This window comes from Benincasa hispida, chromosome 7 (assembly GCF_027475165.1).
Source record: "Benincasa hispida cultivar pf3 chromosome 7, pf3_genome.v1.1, whole genome shotgun sequence".
NCBI lineage: Eukaryota > Viridiplantae > Streptophyta > Magnoliopsida > Cucurbitales > Cucurbitaceae > Benincasa > Benincasa hispida.
The window spans coordinates 34188796-34209364 of record NC_143484.1 but is presented as its reverse complement, the minus strand read 5'-3'; the positions used below and the strand labels follow the sequence as shown (position 1 = coordinate 34209364).

The following is a 20569-nucleotide window of genomic DNA, read 5'->3' as shown; positions in this document are numbered from 1 at the left end:
ATCAATAATTGTGAATGAGAAAACAAGAATGGGAGAAATAAAAGAGAATTATCATTAGAGAGCGAGGAGTTTTGTCAGGAGAAAAAAAAAAAAAAAGGAGAGAGACGATAATGATTTGAAAAATCAATCTATGCTTCATTGTTGTTGTCAACTTTACTTTTTAAAAAATCATTTGGGAAAGAAATTAAAATAATATTTGGTATATTTTAATTTAAAATTATAAAAACTAGTTACGATGTTAGATAAATTAATACTAAATTGGTATAATTTAATTATATGAATTATAATATGCTTATTATTTTAATTATTTTTACATTGATAATTAATTTATAATTAAGTATAATATATATTTTTTAAAATTTTATATGATTTGAATTTCAATTAATTTTATTTAATGTAAATTATTTGACAAAAGTTTAATAAAAATAATTTTTATAAAAAAATGAATAAATTAAAATTTGAAAATATATTAATATGAAAGAATATTATTATAATATATTTATTTAAATGATTATGAAAGATTTTTATAAAAGCCTACTATAAGCTTTCAATCAGTGATTCTGTTAGATTAATAAATAATTTGATTTATCAAATAATGAAGGTGATTAAGGTTTTCTCACTATGGCTTTCTACGATTGCAAATGTAAATCCCAAATGTAGTTTTAGTAATCTTATTGTTTGAATGGGTTCGAAAAGGTGATGGTGTGATTTTAAAAATCAATCTAATAATTATTTATGGATTGAAAGTTTAATAGAAAAGCAAAGAAAATATAAAAATGAAAAGATATGGACCGTAATGAAGATTTTTTTTTTATTTTCTCTTTTTCCCATTAAATTTTTGTCTATTTCAAATTTATAACTTTTTATTTCACTAAAACAACATGTATTTTAATTCCAATCATTCATGTATATGTTCTTCATCACTTTTATTTATTTCACTTTGTAGTTTCATGGGGCTACATGAGAGGAGAGTACTTGTTTCTCTCTTTTTTCCTTACAATTTTAATAAATTATATTTAAGAATTAATACCAAAAAATTACTCAATGAAGTAAAGATCATGTTTCTAATATTGATGTTTATATAGTGATTCTACTCTAATCATGGTCAATATTAAATGTTCCTTCCTTTCTTTCTCTCAATAATCATTTTAAAAAATAAATTTTTTAACCAATGGATGTTGTATGATTTTAAAACTTATTTAGTAATCATTGGGTTGTCCAAGAAGGTCTTAATATGATTTTAAAAATCAATTTAAAAATTCTTTCTTGGTTGAGAATTTCATAAAAAAAATAAACAAAGAAAATAGAAAACTTAAAAGCTATGGACTATGAAGAAGAATCTTTTATTTTCTCTTTTGCCCTTACATTTTTGTCTATTTCAATTTACAACTTTTACTTTACTAACATTCTATACGTAGTTTAATTTTAATCGTCCATTTTATGTTTTTTTTTCACTTTTATTTATTCCAATACTTTGAGTTTCATGGGGTTAAGAGGAGAATACTTGTTTCCCTCTTCTCTTACAATTTTTAATAAATTTCTAAGAATACCACAGAATTACTAAGGAATGATTTAATGATGTGTTTACAAACATACATTGATTCTCCTATAATTAAGATCAGGTATGTTAAATATTACTTGCTTTCTTTTCTTTCTCTCTCCGAAAGGTCTAAAGCCTTGGATGATCTTGAATAACGCCTTGAATAATAGGTTGTTCTGCATCTAAAAGGAATACGAAAATCATGGATTCCAAGTAATTCGAATACTTTCTTACCAAATTATTTAATAATGTTAGTTTATTAACACGAATTTAGTTGTGCAAGTGAATAACATTTAAAATATATTTCGAGTGTCCATGATCAAATAAAATTGATGTACTATTCTTATATCACAAGATTCGACTATTTAATTACCACAATTCAAAATTGAAATGCATTTTAGAAGGAAAAAAAAAAAAAAGCAAAAGGTTATGGCCAATGGTGTGTGCTTCAGTAGATATTCTATCTATCAATATGTACAGAGATGACCATCATCAATGTAAACTATGTTTGGTGACACATTGTGTCGCACCTCGTCTCAAATTATCCTACCAATCTTATGACGAGTTGTTGATGACAATAGACCGAAACTCTGTATTGGAATCTACTGTCAAGATGTTTCCTATCATGAACTTCATATTATTTATACATTCATGAACTTAGTATCCAGATTGTGATATGGAATACATCTTTAACATATACCTTATTTCTAGCTAACAACAGATATGATGCAAAACGTGGCTAGACGATTGCTGGCAAATACTGAGTAACTAATTCTGATTGAAACTCAAAAACTACCAAGTAGTCGAGAAATTAAAATAAAAGAATGAGCAAAATAGGTCATTGAATCATTAGTTTAATAAATAATTTTTTTTTTTTTAAAAAAGAACTTCATACCAAATGAAAGTTCAAAATCCAATATGGTAAATTTCATATTAACTGTTCAATAATAATTATATATATATAGGAATCCATGACACTAAATGTGTCAATCCATTAAATAAACTCTCCAAGTTTAAGCATTATCCTTTCATCAAACATCCAATCCATCTATTTGTTATCATTATTGTACGATATTCGTCATTTTCCTCCAAATTCAAAATTATTTCTCTGATCTCATAATTCATTTTGCGTCTCTTTCCTCAATTTATTCATTTTCTACATGAAAATTTCTTAAGTACTACAAAAATGTCATACTTATTGGTAAAGTGTTTGATCAATAATCAATTGATCCCTTTCATGAAATCTCTCTTCTATATATATTTGATATCATCCATATTTTTCAATAATTGCTGATATATAAGGCATCTTGTATCCTGTTGTATAAGGCAATTCTGCCATACAAATGGTACTCATATTTTCCATAAAAAAGTGTTGCTGATCTGTCTTATATGTCTTCTTGTTAAAGATGGGAATACCAAACTAGATGTGTTGTTGACATGTGTTGTGATGTGTCAACTAATTTATTCATTTGTTTACACTACAAATTTATTTTCGTAAATATTGGTGGATAAACATTAGTATAAGTGGATCCTACTCTATTTTTAAAATAGATGTTTAAATGTATGTTGACGTAGCATACAAAAAAAAATAGAGAAAGTACAGAGAAAAAAAAAATCGTTATCCCTAGCATTGAAAAATTTTCCTCTTCTACCTTTTCAAACCAAATATTCTCTTCCGCCTCTAATATGAAGGAACCAACTTATCACATATTTATACAGTTCTAGGTTTTAACCCTTTCATTCCGAACATTTTTTTTTTTTTAGAAATATAAATTAAAATTTCCATGAAAACCCACCATTAAGTTTATGTAACAAGAAATTCCTTCATAAATCAACTTACCAATAAGAAGCCTATATTCTGGCATCAGGAGTTGGCCGCCCAAAAATTTTCCCGGCAACCTTTTGTTTGTTGAAAACGATTTGCCGACGTGTTTCGTGTTTAAACGTGTCATCCGACAAATTTTGACGTAAAGAAAATATGTTTTCCTTGTACTGTTTTTCAAAAAAAATAAAAATAAAAATAAAACAGACAATCAAATGCGTTTACTCGGGGAGTTTGTATTTTTAAAAAACAAGAAAACTAAAACCAAAACTAGAAAACGAAGTGATGTAAACCGTTAAAAAAAATTCACAGATAGAAAAAATATCAAACTATTTATAGAAATAGCAAAAAAAAAAAAAAAATATTGCTACATACTATAGAGTATTTCTATCAATGTCCATTAGTGATGAATTTATATCAGTTTCTATCACTATAGTATTGATGATAGACCTCTATTAGTTTCTATTACTCATACATACTGATAAACTTCTATTAGCCTCTATCAATGATAGAATTCTATCAATTTCTATCACTAATAGACCTTGATAGACTTCTATCAATGTCTATCACTGATAGTATCACTGATAGACTTCTATCAGTTTATATCACTAATAGACATTGATAGAATTCTATCAACCTCTATCAATGATAGATTTCTATCAGTTTTTACCATCGATAGACATTGATAGACTCCTATCAATGTCTCAACGATTATCATAGATAGATTTGTGTCAGTTTCTATCATTAATAGTTTTTTATCAGCGTCAATCTGTGATAGACATTGATAACAATGTCTATCACAATTATCTAAAGCAACAAAACTCAAATCTAGCATCCAACTTCATGAGTAAACCCAAAACTTAATGAGTGTTCAAGGACCAAAACAAAATTAACTGAAAACGCCCAAAACGTTACCTCTAACGACAAAAAAATTCGTTGAACTCTAGTGCTAGTGATGATAAGACAGGGACGAGAAGATTGGAATGCTTGGATTTAAAGTTAGAGTGAATCGGGTAAAGAGAGAAAAATTGGCTCACTGGCGACGACGTACAACAAGATCTACGATGTAGACCCAAATGACAGAAGATCAACTGTTGGGCACGAGTTCAGTGGTTGTTGCACGTTATAGTGTGTGGGTTAGAGAGAAAGACCGAGATCGGACCCAAGAAGTAGAAGAAAGTGCATGGGTTAGAGAGAAAGACCGAGATCAGACCAAAGTTGAAGAAGAAGAAGAAGAAGGACGAGGAGAAGAAGATGAAGAAGAAAGAGAGGAAGAAGAAGACGGAGGAGAAGAAGAAGATGGAGAAAGGAAAAGATGATTCAATTTTGCTATTTTGTGTTAATAGTTTCCTTTATTTTTCTATTTTTAAAAATCTCCTTGTTCGCAGGAGATTTCCTGAGAAATTTATTTCATGAAGTTGAACTTATGTTTGTGTTGATTTGATGCATTGTGGTTCGATTTCTAGCACTTGATTCTTTGATTCTCTCTCGATTGAATGTGTACGCTTGACTTAAAGAAGCGAAGCGCGTGGTGTTCTTGAAATTTGAAATCCTGGAAGAATCTTTGTATCTTCATAGCTTGAGCTTCAAGAAGTGGTTCAGTTTTCGAGAGTCTTCTGATTATGGAGAATTCTCTTTAGGATATCTGAAATGTAGAATTGTTGACCCTCACAATTGAAGAGAACTCCTCTATTTATATAATTTTCAGGTGGGCTTTGTGGGCTTGGGTTTGATTAGTCCATGGACTACCCTTGGGCCCAACTAATTGAATTGGGGCCTTGTTCGACATTTGGGTCAAATTAAGCCTATTTTCGTGTTCAATTGAACTTTAGCCCAAGTAATAGTATCAAATTAGACCAAATTAATTTTATTTAATCCAACAGTCATCAAGAAAACATGTGGCATCATCGGAATTCGTCAATTTATGTCTTCAACTTCATTTTGGGGCATGTCAACTTCTAATTAGTCTCAAATTCAATTATTTGGAATTTCGTCATTAATTTAGTAAATGACATGCCAATTTGCAATTGGTCCAAAATTTTTCATTCAACAAATGCCCATTTTTCGAGATTTATGTGCATATATGGGTGAACAAATCTCGAAAAATATACAGTTTGAATTGAAATTCAAATATACTTGTTCTTGAATTTGACCCCAATTGATATGTCAGACAAACTATCAATTTAGTACATATAAGTTTAACTAGATTTTGGGATAAACTTTAGAATATGACCAAATTTTAAGTTCAGATTTTACCTCTCAATTTGATATGAATTGAGGATAAAAGCTAAACTTGATTTCAAATTGAGATAAAGTTTGGAATATGACAAAATTTTATTTTGAAATAAATTTGAGATTTTATCCCTAATTTAATTTTGCTTCGAGGATAGAAGGCCAAATTTGGATGATTTGAATTTTGGATAAAATTTAGAATATGACCAAATTTTAACTTGAGATTTTATCCACAAATTAATCTCAAAGTTGAACAATTTGAATTTAGGATAAAATTTTGAATATGGTCAAATTTTAATTTGAAATAAATTTGAGATTTTACCCTCCATTTTTTATTTGAATATGAGATAAAATTTGGAATATGGACTTAAGATAAATTTGAGATAAAATTTGGAATATGATCAAATTTAAAATTGATGTAAATGAATTTTGATATCATTTCAAGGTTAACCCATTCAAACGCACCAAGTATCATAAATTTAAATTTAAAAGATAAGATATTTTGATTCAAATCTTATCAAAAAAATTTAAAGAGATAAGATTTTAGTAGGAAATCCAAATTAAATTAGAATTTTGAATCCAAATGATTTTAACTAAAATTAAAATTTTAATTTAAAATCATATTTTTATTTTAAATAAAATTAACATTAATTATTTTTATTTAAATAATTATTTAAACAAATTTAAATTAATTTAATTTAATATCCAATAATGAATTAAGAAAACACCTATTCCATAAAATGGAATCCTTATTCATAATATTCAAAACAAATTTAAATGTTTTAACTCTCCACTTTTTGTTTAATTCGATAATTAAACATTAATTATATCAAATACAATAATCTCACCCCTAATTCGAATTTAAAGATTTCTAATTCTCTAATAGTATTCTAAGCTTTAATTTATTTACGAGCTAGTAGAGTGACCTAATGGACCTACAGATCATGAACTCAAATGATTTGAGATTAATTGGCTAAACTCTTTTAATCGAATTAATCAAATATTCATTGACTTCTAGGACACTACACTAAAGCCCAGTAGCTACACTCTCCTCACTGTAGATATATTTCTGTTCATTTGATTTAACAATGATTAGTAAGTCGATCCTTTAAAGGTTGTTCGTATTTATAGTCGAGAATAAGGGAACAACCTATCTACTAACCATGAAATCGGATAGGAGTGAATTCCATCTTGTTGGACTATGTTCCCGGCTATCTACCCAGTCCTACTCCTATAATGGGAGGCTAATTGAATCAGCATTGATGATCCACTTTCACCTGCAGATTAAAGGATAATTCCGAGTAAACAAGACTTCATAGTTAACTTAGGATTGAGAACGAGTTACCTTAACAGTAAACGGTGTTATAAAGCAAAACGAATTTTTCGTGGTCCAGTCTTATGCAAACATCTAATGCATAGGATGCCTCCACTCGTATGTCTCTACATGAACGATTTCAGGATCACTCGTTTGTATCATATACAAAGTGGGCCACGTTCATAGCGTTTCCAGATTAAATATACTCAAACTTGATCTATGTTTATATCTCTATATAAAGTTCATTATTCATACTATAGCCAGGGGTTCATTAGTTTTGTTGGGTTGAATATCCTAAAACTCAAAGTTTGTAAAGTTAAATATTCGACATTTATTCAATAAGTTGTTATTAAAATGCCTTTGTAAACACTAAATCCAATAAACTAAGATCCATGGCTATTATATGAATACTTCCTTAGATTTGCATAGGTGAGGGTTGGCTCAATAGCGCCAGCTCAATAAGACTGAGAAGATAGCTAGGGACATAGGGTGCAAGAAGGAATTCACTCCTACCCGCTTTAAGAGATAGTAGAGAGGTTGTTCCCTTAAGTACTGACTCTGGGACTTGAATAAGGGGCTCCACCCTCTCATTGACTCAAGAGGGACTCGGTTTGATGATCGAATCACAAACTAATTGTTCACTAGAGGATTAGTAGGACTTAAGAAACAAGAGGTAACTGCGAGGGTAAAATGGTCATTTGACCTAGTCGTTATTATGAACAACTTGTGAAGGGTTAACTTACTAATTATGATTATATCGAGTGGACAGAATATATCTATAGTGAGGGGAATGCAACTACTGGACTTTAATGGAGTGACTCGGTAGTTAACGAATGGGGGTTAATTCAGTGTAAAGAGTTTAGCCAATTAATCTCGAATTATTGGAGCCCATGATCTGTAGGTCTATTAGGTCTCTTTACTAGCTCACAAATGGAATAAGCCTTAGAATATCGTGATAAGTTAATTTGAAACGTTGAAGTTTGAATTAAGGGAATTTGTAATTATATGAGATATAATTACACGTTTAATTTTGGAATTAAACGAAATTTGAGAATTGATTAATATTTAAATATGATTTAAATATTAATTTCATGAATAGGGATTCATAGTAGTGGAATTGGTGATAAATTAATTTAATATTTGATATAAATTAATAGAATTAATTAAATTATTTAATTAATTATTAATTATTAATTTTATTAGAAAAAATAATTATTGAATTTTTTTTGTAAAATTCATAAAATTTCAGTTTTAATTAAAAGAATTGAAATTGAATAATGATTTTTTATTTTGAAAATGTTTCAAAAATTTGAAAAATTAAAAAGAAATTAAAAATGGAAAATCCCAAAAATGTGGATTTTCCCACTTTCAATTTTATTAGCTTATTCACAATTCCATTACCAAATTCCAGTTCAAATTGAAAGTGGAGTTCGAATGTTATCAGGCATTCAGAATTACATGAGTTCCCTAAATAAAAACACTCAAATTTGTGTGGGAAAGGACATACAAAATGCTGATTTTTGCTGAGAAGTTCTGAAGAGTTGATGAAGAGTCTTTAACAGTTGAACCAGTCTTCTTTCTATTGGGTTTTATGTCCTAAAACTTGTAGTTTATAAACATTAAACTAAAATAACAAATAAGTTGTTATTGAATATATAAATTGCTTATTTCGTTTTAGAAATAAATCCAATAAACTAAAATATCTATGACTATTACATGAGTACTTAAACTTTATGTGGGGACATAAAAGTGGATCAGGTTGGAATAAATAGTCAAAATGATCTATAGTATATGAATAAGGTTGAGTGCCTTATTCTGGTAACACTATTGGATGCAGTCCACTCTGTATTTGTTACAAAGTGTTGTGAAGTGCTATAAACGAAGTGATTCTAATTCGTACATGTGATGACATGAGGAGTTGGGGCGTCTTGTGCAATGAGTTTGCATAAGATTGGACCACAAAATAAGTCACTCTTACTTTATAACGTGTTTACTGTTTAAGACTGACTATTTCACATCGATGACCTAGGTAACTTGACCTGAATCCTGAGCTAATTATGAACTCCTGTTCATTCGGGATTATCCTTAGATTTGCATGGGTGAGGATTGGCTCAACAGCGCTAGCTCAATAAGCCTCCCATTTCAAGGGTAAGACTGGGAAGATAGCTGAAGACATAGAGTGCAAGATGAAATTCACTCCTACTCGCTTTCAAGAATAATAGAGAGGTCGTTCCCTTAAGTGTTGTCTTCGGACTTGAAACATGGGTCTCACCCTCTCATTGGCTCAAGAGGAATTCAGTTTGATGATCGGATCACAAATCAAATGTTCGTTAGAGGATTAGTGAGACTTAAACAACAAGTGGTAATCTCGGGGGTAAAATAGCCTTTTGACCCAGCCGTTATTACAAACAACCTGTGAAGGGTTAACTTACTAATCATGGTTACATCAACTGAACATAATATATCTATAGTGTGGGGAGTGAAACTACGGGCTTTAGTGGAGTGACCCAGTAGTTAACGAATGGGGGTTAATTCGGTGTAAAGAGATTAGCCAATTAATCTCGGATTGTTGGAGTCCATGTTCTGTAGGTTCACTAGGTCCCACTGCTAGCTCACAAACAGATTAATCTTAGATTAGCATGATAAGTTGATTTGAAACGTTTAAATTAGAATAAAGAAATTAGTAATTATATGTGGTATAATTACATGTTGAATTTTGGAATTAAACGTAATTTGACAATCAATTAATATTTAAATATGATTTAAATATTAAATTCCTAAATAAAAATTCATTGTAATGGAATTGGTGATGAATTAATTTAATATTTAATATTTAATTATTAAAATTATTTAATTAATTTATTAATTTGATTAGAAAATTAATCATTGAATTAATTTTGTAAAATTAATAAAATTTTAATTTATAAATTAAATTGATTTTTAAAATTAGATTTAATAAGAAATTACAAAGTAAATTTGAAAATGGGAAAAATCCCAAAAGTGGGATTTTTCCACTTTCAAATTTCAGCAACTCACTAACAATTCCATTCTTCTTCAGCTCAACTATTCAAGCATGAGCTGTGATTCATGCAAGGCTGTTAGTTTCATGAAAGCCATTCAATATAAAGTTCGAATTTTGAGTGGAAGAAGAGATACGATCAGTTGCAATTTGTTGAGAAAGAGTGATTGAAGAATTGTTCTTTATATTGTCAAAACCAGAAACCTTCTCTACTTATTCCCGTAATCCATGCTTATTTTAAGTCCCACCAAGAGGATAATAGGGAAGGCCTTGTGGTGGTTCACAAGTAGAAATCAAGGAGATTGCAGCTAAAGATTGTGAATCAAAGCTACTTCAAATGTTAGTGTTGAAAATCTATTTTTTAGTTTATGAGCATGCTTAATTTGAAGCCAAAATTAATGAATTAGAATGCTTAATGTTCCACTTTTACTTCCATTGCTTGCTTTATGAATCCAACACTTCCTCCTCTCATTCCCTAAATTCTTGCTTGTTTTGAGTCCCACAACTCAATCTAAGGTTGATAGAGGATAGTTGGGAAGCTCTAATGATGGTCCACAACAAGAATTGGAGAAGATTGCAGCTAAATTTCGAGTTTGATGAAGATCTTCAAAAGTATATTTGAAACCATTTTAATATCTCATCAGCATGCTTAATTTAAAGCCAAAATTGATGAATTAAAATGCTTTGTGATCCTATTTTCTTCTACTTTACATTGTTGGAAACTGACAATTGGTATCAGAGCATCATTTAAGCATTCAATTCGAGTTAATTTTGGCTTGGTGGGTTTTTATTCATAAGTTGTATGAAAATGGTGAACTAATATGGTTTTTCTAAGTTTTGACATTAAATTCTCTTCAATTATGTTGTAATTCTTGTAATTGGCTCTTGATTGATGAGCTTTAATGTGTGCTTAAGAGTCTATAATTCAATTGAAGTCATTAGAGTTGAAATTAGGATGTAATTAAAGAAAGAAGTAGTGAAGGACAGTAGTAGAAAACTGAAGTTTTAGCCACTACTTCGCAAAGTCGTGACATTGTGCTTGGAGCGTCACGAAGTTGTTTTTCATTCCAGCCCAGAATAATGAAGAACACTCTAGGCATTCCAACATTGGGATGCAGTGTTGCGACGTTGTTCATCCCAGTATGCATGCATGCGCGAGCCCAAACTAACGGTCCAAGTGAACCAGTCCAGTCGATTCGGGTCAAGGAGGTCTGTTTCGACTTGATTATGCCCGGTTCAGCCCAATTTTGAGCATTGGAGATCCAGTTCAAGAGGTCCGAGTCTGGTTTGGGGTAGTTCAAGCGGTCCAAAAGTTTTTTGGAGCCAGTTTTTGCTGATTTATGTAATAATTAGGCCTTTGTTTGCTTGAAAATGCCAAAACTAAACCATATAAGTTTTTGTTTAATTATTTATGCATGTGATGTATGTTATAATTAAATAAATCTTGTATGTGCATATAGTATGCCATGCAGATTTAAAATTCCACTATAGGAAGCATGTTACATGCATTGAGAGTATGTTAGAAGGTGTTATAATATATAGTATGCATGTTTAAGGGTTTCAATTATTTTAATATATGTGATATATTAAGTCATGAGATATTTGATATATGTTATGGATACAAAGCATACCTAAAGTTTTATAAGTTATTATAAAATTGGGTTAGACATTTGAAATCCACAACAAAGATAAGCTGCATGCTTACGTAGGTTAACCACTTTTTTTAATAGTTAAAATAGGTCGTTATCATATAAGACTTCAGGTACAAACTCAATCGATATATAATCCTGTCTAAGGCTGGGGGTATTTAAGTTGACATTCTACGGAACACCTTCTACCTGGGGATTATGTTCAAATAACTGAGTGTTTTTAACCAGTTTTATAAACACATGTGAGCGGTGTAAGGTTTTAAAACTGGTTTATCATCTTGACATCATAGGTTAAATCCAAATATAATCATTACTTGGATAAATACCTAGACTTAGATTGTTTAATTAGACAGAACAAACCTAAGTAAACATATACCCAAGAAAATGTTATAACACTTCAGTGGGAGATTAATAACATATAGGATATGTTGTTCTTAGCTGTCATGTCCCTAAGAGTTCACTCCATGAGATCCATGCAATGCTTCGTATTACCCTAGAAGTGACCTCCATTCGGAAAGTGGGTGAAGGAAATGTGTCAACGTATCCTATGATGAATGGAGGAAGTAGCTCATAGTAAGTGGGTGAAGGAAATGTGTCAACGTATCCTACGGTCTCTTCCGTTGGTTTGGACCGTGAGATTCCTATGTTGCACCTGCTAGTTACCTTTAAACGGCCCTTGCTAGTCGTTTAACGATAGTTATCCCCTTGGAGGATTGTAACATAGGATTTAGAACAACTCAAACTCCAAAAATGGATAGGATTTCTTAGGTCCATTCCCAATCTTGACTCTCCAATTCGGTAGCTTTGTTTGGACCGACCTCTGAAGTCTGAAAATGAAAGGTTACACTTACAGAATTAATAAGTGTTAGTAGTTTTTGACAAAAAACGGTAACTAAATGACTATAGCAATAAGAGTTATTCTGGAGATAGTATTTAGTCAAGAATTCTTGCTTTAGTGAAGGAGTATTTGATTACGCTTCGGTAGCACTTATTCTTACTCATTATAGTATCGTTGCAAAAATAATAATTATAGGTACATAATTACTTTTTGCTAAAACTTAATTTTGGATTTCGTTGCAATTCACTAATAAGAATTTGTTTAAAAATTTTCACCATGTCGAATTCTTCTAGGATACTCGCTTCCACATTAGTTAACAGTAATAACAACTCAACATATAAATTACTAGCAAAAGATGATTCAAAATAAGTTTTAGCAGAAGAATGTCCTCTATCTCCATTCTCATCTAAAGTTTTGAACTATATAGATGAGAATGAGAAAATCGAACTACATAGTAAATACAATAAGTTTTAGCAGAAGAATGTCCTCTATCTCCATTGAAACATGCTTAGTGAAAATTGATAAAAAAAAAGAAAAAAAAAACCTAGATAATAAATTAAGGTGCTGCTAATCATATATGTAATTTCTCTCAGGAAACTAGTTCCTAGAGACAATTAACAAAAGGTGAAGCAACCTTTAAAGTAGGGACTGGAAAGGTTGTTTCAATCACAACACCTGACACACCTTAACAAAATGGTATTGTAGAAAGGAGAAATAGAACCCTGTTGGTTATGATTCGTTCTATGATGAGTTATGCTTAATTGCCAAGTTCTTTTTGGGGTCACGCAGTAAGAACTGTGGTGTATATATCGAACATGGTTCCCTCAAAAAGTGTTTCAGAAACACCTAATGAGTTATGGAAAGGACGTAAGGTAGTTTGCACCACTTTAGAATTGGGGATGCCTAGCTCATGTGTTGGTGCAAAATCCAAAGAAGCTGGAACACCGTTCAAAGATATATCTATTTCTAGGCTAACCCAAAGAGACAAAAGGTGGTTTCTTTTTTGATCCTCAGGAAGATAAAGTATTTGTGTCGACCAATGAAACTTTCACAGAGGAAGACCACATTAAAAATCATCAACCTCGCAGTAGGCTAGTAATAGATGAAATGACCAGAGAAACGAAAATCGCATCAACAAGAGTTGAGAGTGCCTCGATGTAGTGGAAGGGTTATGCAGAAGCCTGACTGATACATGGGTTTAACTGAAACTCAAGTCATCATACCAGATGATGGCTTAGAGGATCCATTGACTTTCAAACAAGCAATTGAAGATATGGATAAGAACCAGTGGATTAATGCCATGGAACTTGAATTGGAGTGAATGTGCTTCAATTTAGTCTAAAATCTTGTAGATTAACCAGAACGGATAAAGCCCATCGATTGCAAGTGGATCTACAAGAGAAAATGAGACCAAGCTAGTAAGGTACATACCTACAAGGCTAGACGTGTGGCAAAAGGGTTTACCTAAAGGGAGGGGATAGACTACAAAGAAACATTCTCTCCAATTGCCATGATAAAGTCTATTAGAATACTCTTATCCGTAGCTGCATTTTATGATTATGAAATCCGGCAAATGGATGTCAAGATAGCATTTCTAAATGGCTATCTTGAAAAAAGTATCTATATGTCTCAACCAGAAGGGTTTATAGAACAAGGTCAAGAGCAAAAAGTTTGCAAGCTTAATAGATCCATTTATGGGTTGAAACAAGCATCTCGATCCTAGAATATAAGATTTGGAACTTAATCAAATCTTATGATTTTGAACAAAATGTTGACGAACCTTGTGTTTACAAGAAAATCGTCAATAGTACTGTTGCTTTTCTAATTCTGTATGTTGATGACATTCTACTCATAGGAAATGAAGTAAAATTTCTGGTTGACGTCAAGAGATGGCTTGCTATGCAATTCGAAATGAAAGATTTGGGAGAAGCGTAATATGTTCTTGGGATCCAAATAATTCGGAACTGCAAAAATAGAACTTTAGCATTATCTCAGGCATCTTATATAGATAAGATGTTGTCTAGATATAAAATGCAAAATTCCAAGAAAGGAATGTTATCTTTCAGACATGGAATTCATCTGTCTAAGGAAAAAAGTCCTAAAATACCTCAAGAAGTTGAGGTTATGAAACAAATTTCATATGCATCAACAGTAGGGAGTCTAATGTATGCAATGGTACTCGTCTCGACATATGCTATGCAGTTAGAACTGTTAGCAGATTTCAGTCCAATCTAGGATATGATCATTAGACTGTTGTTCAAAATATCCTCAAGTATCTTCGAAGAATGAGGGATTACGTGCTTGTGTATGGAACTAAGGATCTGATCCTTACAGGATCACTGATTCTGACATCCAGACCGATATTGATTCAAGAAAATCAACTTCGGGGTCAGTATTCACTCTAAATGGAAGAGCAGTAGTATGAAGGAGTATCAAACAAAGTTGTATTGCTGACTCTACAATGAAAACTGAGTATGTAGTTGTAAGTGAAGCAACAAAAGAAGCAGTACGACTCAGAAAGTTCCTGACTGATTTGGAAGTAGTCCCAAATATGCACCTGTCGATCACCCTATATTGTGATAATAGTAGAGTAGTTGCAAACTCAAAGAAACCTAGAAGCCATAAACATGGAAAGCACATCGAGCGAAAGTACCATCTCATCAGGGAGATTGTATAATGAAAATGTGATTGTCATGCAAATAGCCTCACAAGACAACTTGGCTGATCCTTTTACAAAGGTCCTCTGGCTAAAGTGTTCGAGGGTCACCTAGTAGGACTAGGACTACGAGATACTTAAGACTAGGGCAAGTGGGAGAATTAGTGGGTATCAGATGCCTTAGTTTATTGTATTTATTTTATTCTCTCTTTGAACTAAACATTATATATATTATATATATTTATCAACTGGAGTTTTAGTCTAAGTAGGAGTTTGTTGGGTTGAATGTCCTAAAACTCGCAGTTTGTAAAGGTAAACATTCGACATTTATTCAATAAAATTGTTATTGAATTTCATTTGTAAAGACTAAATCCAATAAACTAAGATCCATGGCTATTCTATGAATATTTGAACTTTATTTGGAGTTATAAATATGGATCAAGTTCGAGTAAATAGCCAAACAGTTTATAGTATTCGAATAAGGTTGGGTGCCATTATGGTAACACTATCGGATGCGACCCAATCTGTAATTGTTAAAATGAGTTGTAAAGTGCTACAAACGAAGTGATCCTGATTCATTCATATGGTGACCTAAGGAGTGGAGGCGTCTTGTGTAATGAGTTTTCCTAAAATCGGACTAAGAAATAAAGTCACTCTTACTTTATAACGTTGTTTACTGTTTAAGAATGAGTATTTCATAGTGATGACCTAGGTAACTTGACCTTAATCTTGAGCTAACTATGAACTCCTTTTTATTTGGGATTATCCTTAGATTTTCATAAGTGAGGGTTGGCTCAATAGTGCCGACTCAATAAGCCTCCCATTTCATGTTAAGATCAAGTAGATAGTTGGGACATAGGGTGCAAGAAGAAATTCATTCCTACCTACTTTGAGGGATAATAGAGAGGTTGTTTGCTTAAGTACTGACTTCAGAACTTGAACAAGGGGCCTCACCCTCTCGTTGGCCCGAGAGGGACTTGGTTTGATGATCAGATCACAAACCAATTGTTTATTAGGGGATCAGTGGGACTTACTAATTATGGTTATATCAAATCGACACAATATATCTATAGTGAAGAATTGTGTCGGCCCTTATTAGTTGTTTAACAACGGCTATTGATAACTGATAGAAATATAAGTTATTACAGCTCAAATTAATCAAACAATGAGAGAAAGCGATGGTAAAATAGGCAATATAATGTCTGAAAGTGCCAAACTAAAAGGCATTGTGATCACTAATGCTCATCACATAAAAACAGTTAATTTGCCTATTCTGTGCAGGTACAATGCGATGGTGCATATGAAATTGCGATCCAAGGGCACAATGCGACAATGCACTTGAAGTTGCAATCGCAAGTCATGCGATTGTGAGAAGTTTCTTAAAAAGTGATCGCCTAAAGACCTCGCATCAAGGTGACAACATAATAAATCATGATGGAACATAAAGCTGATAACAGTCGATTTTGAATTCAGTTGACAAGCCATTAAAAGGCATACTATTGCAAGTAAATTGAACTTTCAATGACTTTTAAACGGTGCAACAGAGTAGGAAAATTAATGCTGCCCATCATTGTAATCATTAGTAAGAAAAGTTGCTTCACCTTGAAATCTATAAATACCGAATGCTACCAGAGAGAGAGGATTCACGCATATACATACACACAAAGACAGAAAGAGAATAGAGGAGGCGAGGCAAATCGAGAGACTACCGGAAAACAATACAAAGGAGAGAAGGCCAACCCTTGCGAGAGCAAGAATCCGCAACTAGAACAGAGTTGAAGTGATAAAAAGCAGTGTAAAAAGCCACGGAAAGCAAGACATTCCTTACCTGGCTTGTTATTTCTCAAATCCAGTTGTTATTTTGTACTCAATACTTTATTTGCAGAAATCGAAAACTTCATTGCGATTTATGTTCAATCTCTTCACACCATGCCTGAGTAGCTAAATTTCTTAATGGGTTGAGAAGTACTTAGCTAGCATGACTTAAGATATGCATTTTATGCGATCATCTTATCTTATGTATGCATCATTCATCATTTGGACGTACTTGAGAGAGTAGTCTAAAGATAGAATCTGGGCTTGAGAGAGTCGGATTAGACCGCCTAAGCAAAAGTAGAAACTCAGAAATAAGTTCTATCTGCTGTTTCCCATACATATCGCATGTGTCCTAGGAATAGGAAATGTGACATTTTGCATTGAGAAATGTAGTACTAATATTTGTGTATAGCATGATCGCATAACTTGTACACAATCTTGGGAAATGTTAGCTAAATCCCTTCTCAACCCCTTCATCGCATACTTATTATAAATCTACGCTTTCATCACTCCACGTTCAACTCCATCGCATAGGAAAGTCTAAATCAAAACACCATCTACTTCTTTATCTCTACCACAATAGAATTAGAGAGTCGTCACATATCTATTTAGTAGTCCTTGTGTTTGACTCTGGACTTACCAGAAACTTAAGAAGGATTATACTTGGCTTTGTTAGGAAAACTTGTATGATCATCGCATCCACACATCATCGCATACACAAGTCATCGCATCATAAATCAACGCATCAAGTTTTTAGCGCCTTTGTCAGGGGTTATGGTATAGATTGCGCTAACATCAAACCTCTTTGATCTTTGCAACTTTCGACCTTTGTTGCATTGCCATTTCTTCGGTAAAGGAAGAAGCAAGCGTCGCATGAGCGAAGGACACACTCTGGAGCCCAACTACGACCCAAAGATCGAAAGAACTTTTCGTAGAAGACAGAAAAACAGAAGTAGACGACAAGAAAGAACTCACAGAATGGCTGAACAACCTGAAGAGCGAGTAGCAAACGAAAATAACATAATGGAAAATCCTATCCTACTGCCAAATGATCGTAATAGACCCATCCGAGACTATGCATCACCAAACTTGTATGATTTATCATCAGGAATCATGAGACCAGCATTGGATGGATCAAGGTTCTAGATGAAGCTAGTAATGTTACAATTGATACAATCAGTAGTACAGTTCGGAGGACGGTGTGGTGAAGAGCCGCACACCCATTTATAAAGCTTCATTGAATTTTGTAACACTTTTTTGTTCCCTAATATTTCCACAGAAGAGGTTCGACTCACGCTATTTCCATTTTCACTATGCGATAAAGCAACAAAATGGGCATACTCCCTCGAACTAGGAGAGATAACTTCATGGGAGCAAGTTGTAGAAAAGTTTATGAAGAAGTATTTCCCTCCTACAGAGAATGCCAGAAGGAGGAAATTGATCACCAATTTTGAACAAGAAGAAGATGAATCGCTCAGTGACGCATGGGTGAGATTCAAGAGACTAGTGCACGACTACCCACACAATGGATTATCGGATTGCCTCCAAATGGAGATTTTCTATCATGGACTCAATTCTCATCGCAGGCAGCTACCAATGCGGCAGCAGCAGGAGGTTTTCTAGACAAAACATATGATGAGGCAAAGAACATTCTTGATCGCATCTAAAAAAATCACGAAGATTGACAAGAAAGCGATCAAAGAGCAAAACCCAGAGAAGGTAATGCAAGTAATGGTGCCATCACATCATTGCAAAATCAAATGAATGCGACGATAAATTTATTGAAAGGCATCGCAATAAAAAATTCCAAAACTCGAAATGGGCAAGTCAATGCGATCGAGCAAAAAAGCACCAGCTGTGCTACATGTGAAGAATCACATTCTGTTGAGAAGTGTCCACGAAATCCTCAGTCAATCTACTTTGTCAAAAACAACTCTTTTTCAAACACGTACAACCCGGGGTGGCGAAACCACCTTAATTTCGTTTGGAAGAACAACCAACAACAAGGCAGTTAGCCTATGGCGCAGAGAGAAGGACCACCAGGATTTTTCCAAAGAACTAACGGACAACAGCAACAACAAGCTAGTAGCTCTCAAATGCCACCATCATTATCCCTTGAGAACTTGTTAAAGTAATCAGCGAAAAGAATGAAACAGTCCTTCAGAACCAAGCTACATCCATCCAGAATTTAGAAATTCAAATAGGACAAATTGCAGAAGAGCTAAAGAACAGACCGTAAGGGACAATTTCTAGCTCAACTGAGCTTCCACGCAATCTAGGGAATACAGGGAAAGAAAACTGCCAAGCAGTCACCTTAAGAAGTGGAAAGGCGACGGTAGAAGTATGAGACTATTGAATCAAAGAAACTGTTGTCGCAAACTGAGTCAAAGAAGTATGAGACTATGGAACCTGAAGATGAGATCACCTCTAAACCTCCGGAAAATGAAACAGTGAAAGTACAGCTACCTTCATTCCCTTAAAGACTGAAAAAGAAGCAAAACAATGAAGGTCAGTATCATCGCTTCTTGGAAATATTGAAACAACTACACATCAATATTCCATTTATAGAAGAAATAGAGCAAATGCCGGTGTATGCCAAGTTTTTGAAGGATATTGTTTCAAAGAAGAGAAGCATAGGAAAATTCGCCACGGTGGCATTAACACAAGAGTCAAATACTATAATCCCACCAAAGATGCGACCCAGACAGCTTTACAATACCCTGCTCAATAGGAGGGATCTACATTGGTCAAGCATTATGCGATCTTGGGGCAAGCATAAACTTAATGCCCCTTTCAATCTTCAAACAATTGAATGTAGGTCAGTTAACACCCATAATGGTGACTCTCCAATTTGCAGATAGGTCCCTAGTACACCCTGAAGGAAAATTGAAGGATGTCTTGGTCACAATAGACAAATTCATTCTACCTACAGACTTCATCATGTTGGACGACCATTCTTTTCTACTAATCGTGCTCAAATAGATGTACATAAGGGAGAAATCACAACGAGCATCAATGAAAACAAGCTCAGGTTTAATATTATCAAGGCAATGAAGTTCCCAGAAGATGAACGCTTATCAGATTCCGACGATGAACACACTTGCGTTAAAGATTGGGGGTCCGAAGAAGAAAATGAAGAAAGAGAGTATGCGACAGCATCCTTATAAACCTGCCATGCAATAACAAAGACAGTGAACAATGAAGAAAAGTTGAATTTGGATAAAGAAAGAAAAACACAAAAACCCACATTAGAGTAACCACTTCCATTGGAGCTGAAAACTCTACCAAATCTCTTAAAGTATGTTTTCCTTGGCCAAAATGAAACCTTGCCAGTAAACATATCCTCTGCGTTATCGGAAGAAAAAGAAATAGCATTGCTCAGTATTATAAAGAAATATATTAGAGCAATCGGATGGACGCTCGTAGACATCAGAGGTATTAGCCCGACATACTACATGCATAGAATTTGGCTTGAAGAAAACCAAAAAGGCTCGAGAGAACTTCAACACAAATTGAACCCTGCAATGAAAGAGGTTGTCAAAAAAGAAATCATTAAATGTTTAGATGCCGCATTATATACCCTATCACCGATAGCACGTGGGTTAGCCTCATGCATTGCATTCCCAATAAGGGTGGGATGACAGTAGTCCCTAACGCAAACAACGAGTTGATCCCCATGAGGA

General features: G+C 33.1%; 1 non-coding gene across 1 annotated transcript; it reads right to left on the bottom strand.

The window, feature by feature from the left end:
* Nucleotides 1-18311: 18311 nt before the first annotated feature.
* Nucleotides 18312-18418, bottom strand: LOC120082300 (small nucleolar RNA R71). The gene has a single exon (XR_005483131.1). It is a non-coding gene; the product is annotated as a small nucleolar RNA R71 (small nucleolar RNA).
* Nucleotides 18419-20569: the final 2151 nt, after the last annotated feature.